The sequence below is a fragment of the Magallana gigas genome, chromosome 3 (assembly GCF_963853765.1).
Source record: "Magallana gigas chromosome 3, xbMagGiga1.1, whole genome shotgun sequence".
In the NCBI taxonomy this organism is placed as follows: Eukaryota; Metazoa; Mollusca; class Bivalvia; order Ostreida; family Ostreidae; genus Magallana; species Magallana gigas.
Window position 1 is genome coordinate 38,966,223 of NC_088855.1, and position 6,266 is coordinate 38,972,488.

General features: G+C 33.1%; 1 non-coding gene across 3 annotated transcripts; it reads right to left on the reverse strand.

The window, feature by feature from the left end:
• Positions 1 to 529: 529 nt before the first annotated feature.
• On the reverse strand, positions 530 to 4,478 carry LOC105320357 (uncharacterized). 3 transcript variants are annotated; one of them, XR_010712159.1, is made up of 5 exons: positions 3,793 to 4,478; positions 2,563 to 2,621; positions 2,272 to 2,397; positions 1,801 to 1,972; positions 530 to 1,490 (listed from the first exon to the last, which is right to left on the reverse strand). It is a non-coding gene; the product is annotated as an uncharacterized protein (transcript). The 3 variants fall into 3 exon arrangements; XR_010712160.1 differs by lacking the exon at positions 3,793 to 4,478 and adding an exon at positions 3,005 to 3,068 and having other exon boundaries at positions 1,801 to 1,948; XR_010712158.1 differs by having other exon boundaries at positions 531 to 1,490; positions 1,801 to 1,948; positions 3,793 to 4,103.
• Positions 4,479 to 6,266: the final 1,788 nt, after the last annotated feature.

Consider the following 6,266-nt stretch of genomic DNA (forward strand, 5'->3'; position numbering starts at 1 on the left):
TGCAAATTTGACATTATAAAACCCCCCAAAAAATACGTTTTAAAAATTGTTTGAAGGGTAAAAATTTTAAAATCCCTTCCGGGATTTGAACTCATGACTTACAGGTCTGTAGCGAACTCTCCACCCCACTGCGCTACGCTGTTTGATAACAATTTTGAAAAGAAACTATTTATAAAATTATACTTGATTTTATTTTTTATTTCGATAAATTGTACGTCACAACATAGAAGTGCCCCATACCACCTTACTGTACAGGCACGCAAGTTATGTACCCTTTTCGAGATGAATGAAATCACGTGCCCAATTGATCGAAAATTGGGTCACACCCCGCTTTGGCGATTAAGTTCCTACAATAATGCAAATATTTCAGTTATATGAAAATATATTTGTTTTAATCCAAACTGATGATTCTTTGGTAATGATGATAATCCAACACCAATCATTACCTACTTTGTACCGTAATAGACAATATGTAATAACGTGTTGCGATAACCCCCCCCCCCCCTTTCCACCGTTCAAATATGGCTAATCTATTTTTAAATCAGGATTACACATATGCATGGTGAACACCCCTTTTGATTACTGTTGCTAATTACATCCCATATAACATTTTCATCAATTGTGGCAATTAAACATGCATCGGTTAATCTTTTTTATGAAAAATCTTGTTATTGCTTGCTCCCATAGTCTGCATTGTTTCGGAGAAGGCAACTTTCAAACCTTAGATATGCCTGATGGCATGACGTCAGGCACTAAAATAGCCATTTTTCTACATCAAAAGGTCAACATCGAAAAAATTATCCCTGATCATTATTCTTTGAGGATCATCGTTCTTCTTGACACTGGAAAAGCCCGTGATGCCAAACAGAAATGAAAGTTGCTATAATTAGTTTGGTGTTAAAATGTGATCACTAAGCATTTCTTGTCCTAAAGTGAACACTTTCGAATATTCCAGGAAATGTTCAAATGCTTAAAGTTAATTAGTTTGATGACCAAATATTCCACACCTGTCGAGACTCTCAGTTCATGTACTGTCCTTGACGAAGCGAATGATGTGTGGAAATGTTAGGTATCCACTTGACTAAAAGCAAGGGACTCTTGGCAAAGTCGACGTTAACCATTCATTAATGAAAAATCAGAGTACAAATATTTAAATTTACTTTTAACAATCTCTCTCTCTCTCTCTCTCTCTCTCTCTCTCTCTCTCTCTCTCATCTTCTATACTTCAATACAAAATAAATCACATCAACAAATTTCTAGTATCTTTTCATATGTATCCAGCTCCTGATATATCATCCACAGGTTTCAACTGAAAAGAAGCATTGAGGCATTCTGTAGATGCATTGATGTATTCCGAGAATGTATTGATGTATTCTGTAGATATGTGCGGGGTACAGGAGATCATATGTTGGTAATCACTGAGAGGATCCAGTGGAAGAGTATGTGTGTAATCAGTCGATCTACGTCTGCTTCGAACTGATCTCCTGATTCTAAGAAGAGATATATTTATTTACTCATATCATTGCTAATTATATATGGGCACTGTATGTAGGGCTTCAAATTTCTTCAAATAACGGGGTATTTTTTTTATCTTTAAAGAAATGTATTTCGTTTTATCTGTTATAATTTTGCAATTTTGTAAACTTCAAATAACATTTAACATATATTAATTGCATTTGACAAAACTGCATGAAATTCAATTATAAAAGTTCAAAACGTAGTTTACGCTTAAAGTTTTTTCTCTTTGTTTTGATCTTTTTTTTAAAATGTGGTGTGAAAGTTTACGGATCTTAGTCTTACCTGTTCTTTTTCCTTGTTATGTACACCAGAAGACTACAAATGATCACAAACAACAGCAGCAAAACCAGTATAGGGATAATTGACCAGTGACGTCGTATAAATTTTTTGATATCGTCTAATAATTTAGGCTTCTTTGTCCTTCCATTGTCTGAAAACGTAGTACATGTAAAACCTGTTGAAAGGTTTCGGACATCAGTAACAACACACAATAAAACTTAAATACCAACATACAATGAAAAAAAATCTTATTTAGTAGTTTAAATGTGATCATGCTGTTAACATTGAAAGGAAACATCTACATACTTTGTTAAAATTAATTAATTTTAAATCAAGAAATTATTATTTTGAATTTATCATTAATCAGATTACTTACAAAGTATTGTGTAACATTTGCTTTTATATTCTGTATCATTTTTCCTATTTTATTTTAATTTTATCTAGAATGATCAAGACAACTATAAACTAGTTTACCTTTGACACAGCCAGTTAGTTTATCACATTGATTCTCGGGACACAGGCACCTTGATTTACACAGTCTTCCGTAAAAGCCAGAGAAACATGGTATAGAACAATTTTGTCCCCACGCACCAATACAGGCTGAATATATAAGGTTTAAAAATAAACATTTCTAATTCATAATTTCTTAAGAAAAAACTTCTATATTTCCTATGTATGACTGCCTAACTCAATGCAACACTGCATGATAATAAATCGACATGCATAGCAGTCATGTGAATGGCTTTAGAAAGATTTTATTCTTACCTAGACAGGTCATATTTTCCTCATACATATAATATCCCGTACAGCAACTAACCTCTTTACTGAAATTGAAAATACCTGATAAAGAAAGCACTTGCAAAAGTTATCTTCAATTAGTTAAAAAAAACACCTAGAAAAATCAACACTTTCATTGTGTGCTCTTTGGCTAGATTTTTTTGTAAAGTAATCTTCAATTACATAAATTTTTATTTGAAAAGCTTTTTTCCCCTATTTAGGACATTATTTATCAAGACATTTGCTTATGTCAAGTTGTCACAAAACAAAAAAGGGCTTTAAATTGACAAATGATAATTTGAACATGTATCGTAATATGGTATAATGATTGGAGAATTTTGTGAACTCAATTGCATGCCTTCCTTTGATGAACATTTTTTGTCACAGCGACAGCCATCCTAATTTTAACCCCCTCCCCCCATTTTCTTACTTTACATGTATATATCCATTAAAGTAAATGCAAAACACACAAAACAATTGAAATGATATGTAATGTTATTGATATACATGTACATATATATAAGCTGCTTATCAACAGGAAAACAGACAGTCGGTACAACAGGAATTTGTTCATAATTTAAAAATAAATTTTTATCGCCCAACAATAAATTCCTTACAATAGTTCAATGTACATGGGATATTGTCTCTTTTATTGCAGTGCTCTCATGGAGCCGGAATTGCATAAAAAGGAATTCATACTACAGTAAGAGCTATTCGTCGTAATGTAATGCACCTTTTGGAAATAAATTCACCGCGTGAAAAAAAAAATACCCATTGATAATCTGACATCAATTTAGTACATGTTTCTGTCGACATACATTCAAATCAAAGTGTGCATATTGTACAACATTATATTAAGAAAATATTTATCTAAAAGAAATGCTTCAACTAAGAAAACACTTTCATTCGTATTAAAAATACTTGTAACTATTGTTATGATGCCTGATAAAACCAACTGGTAGACAAATTTGTGTCCATACCAATTTAAAAGTGTTTAAGTGTGTTCGAAGAGTGCATTGGGCAGACTTTTTTTTACATTAACGACGAATACAAATAAATAATATAGCTTAGATACATTTATGTTTATTTTATCTTTTACCTCTCTCTCTCTCTCTCTCTCTCTCTCTCTCTCTCTCTCTCTCTCTCTCTCTCTCTCTCTCTTTTAATAATGGAAATGTCTTTTTTATGGTCAAAATAAAAATAAGTCATTACACTTACTTGTTTACACATTTATTGTTATCCGATCGCGTTTGCAAGTTTAACTCCAGCAAACATAATACCGTCAAGGTAAACTGTATCTCCATGTTTCTGGCTTTTTCAGTATATTGCAATATCAAATTTATTAATAATGACACGATAAAATGATTCGTACGTGACGTAGTTCTGACTAATGGTATTCTAAAAGAGTAAATCTTTCTATTGGAAATTGACATTTCCGTATTTGAATAGCATAATCTGCATTGACTCTGGTAAAAGAACCCGCCTTTAGTTTGCTGTTGGGAATATCGCCATATGGAACGGATATGCTTTTCATGTTTATATCATTACATGTATATGCCTCGATAACCCTTTGCAGAAAGATATACGAGGGTTATCTGTGTGTATTGTACGATATCTCAAAAGCAATCGACTCAAATAGTGACATGAACATTACATCCATCACAGTATTCTTTTCAAATACATAATCTTAATCCCTGAATCCATATCTGATATGCGTCACGGTACACTGTCTTAGGTAGAAGTCTGAGGCACAAACTGATGCACCTCTGCGAATGTTATTGTCATATAAATTTAGACCACAAGGTTTTATTTGACCCTTTCAGTTTCGCATTAAAAATTGTGCCTAGTGGTTATAGTCTATTTCCTTGAATCTGTGTATACTTGTAGTCAATTATAAAATCTGATTTTAAAATTTATCTTCATTAATTGGTGGGTAAAATGAGTTCAAGAAATAAATATGACAATAGGAAAACATGGGGTGTTTTCCTGCTGTTGCAGCAATATGCTTTGTAGCCCAGCCCCCCCCCCCCCCCCATCTCCCCCATTCTACCGCGATAAACACATTTTATTTATTCATTTATTTCCGGTGTTATTTTTGAATAATAAGCAATTTAGCATATACAATGTATTCAAACCAATTTCGATTTAGCATTTATTTTTTGAAGTCGTCTATATAGCCTAAGAGATCTCAACAGTATAGGCTTGTGCATAGCATCAAAATAAGTAGCCTTGTTCAAAGCTAACTATGTCATAAGGCTGAAAAGAAGGACAGTAGAACGTTTTTATTGGCAAGTGCAGATTTGAATAATATTGTCCTTTCCGATATAAAAATGAAATATATCGGAAAGGCCAGGGATGTCAGATATAACGGGCCTTTATTGCCCTCGAGGTCAAACAGCTTCGCTATGAGCACCGACCGTCAGAAATACGATGCAATTTCGATTCGTTTTTAGACGGGGTCACGACCCCGTCTATTGGTTTACTGTCAGCCGAAGTCTCAAACCGGAAGGCACGCGTAGAACACATGAATTGAGTCTACGCGTAAGAAAATGGTGCAGAAAGTTTTCATGCATTTCAGTAAATGCTGAAAGTCCTCTGTGTATAAACAAAATTCTATTTAGAAAATAAGCAAATAGTTTTATTGATCAAAATATTCTTGCTCGGGTTCAAATGTGGAATGAGTTACGTAAATGAATGCACAGCGCCGTTGACGATTCAGTTGGTGTACGAGCTCATTAATCAATAAAAGAGGTTGATGGTGGAATCGAAATTAAAGTTCCCAAACCCAATGTTCCATTTTTGAAAAGTTGTGAATTTTATTTTGACACTCTTTCACCTTAATACTACCAAACTTCGTGCGCAAGCCGAAGTTAAAATCGGGACGGGTTATACACAGATGTTTTACAAATTAAATAGGTGTTTCATTGGCTTCCAGTCTACTTGCGGTATGACTGCTGTTCGTCTCTAAAGAAATTTTGTACAAAGAAAATAAAAACAAGTCTGAATTTGCCTTCTCGTTCGTTGGCTCTTTAGTTGATTAAACTGAATTTAAATTTTAAACAATGCATTGTAAGCAAAATCTTAAAAGATTATACATTTTGGAAGACTTATACATCATGTAATATATACAATCTTATCGATTGTAGAACCAAGTTAAATGTTAATGTTCATGTTTTCCGGCTTAGAAGGAATCAGACTTGGGGTGAATTACATTGTAAAATAATGCATTACATTACCATTACATGAGTAAAGTAATGCATTACCGTTACTTCGTGAAAAGTCAATAATTTTTAAAAAAGTAATTTAAAAACTAAATAAAGAGTTTTTGTAAATATTTCATAAATAAAACATGCTTAAAATATTTACAGGTTCATGTTCACTATTAGGTTCAAATTTCATGACTTATACAAGATTGCTGTTGCACTTGTAGTTCTCAAAGTAAGGTTGGTCCCGTAACATTTACACGGTAATGGCGGAGTTGACAATCTCTTTTATTTATGTCTCTGATTTTCGGAGTATGATTTTTAGTGAAAGGAATGGTTGTATCGTAATTAGTGTAGGTGATGCACGAGTTTACACAAAAAAGTAGTAAGTGGCGAACGGATTTATTTTTACCTATTAAAGCTATACACGCTATAATTTGCGTCAATTTTGAATGACAGTGAAAACGCATGTGTTTGTCTACTTATAAA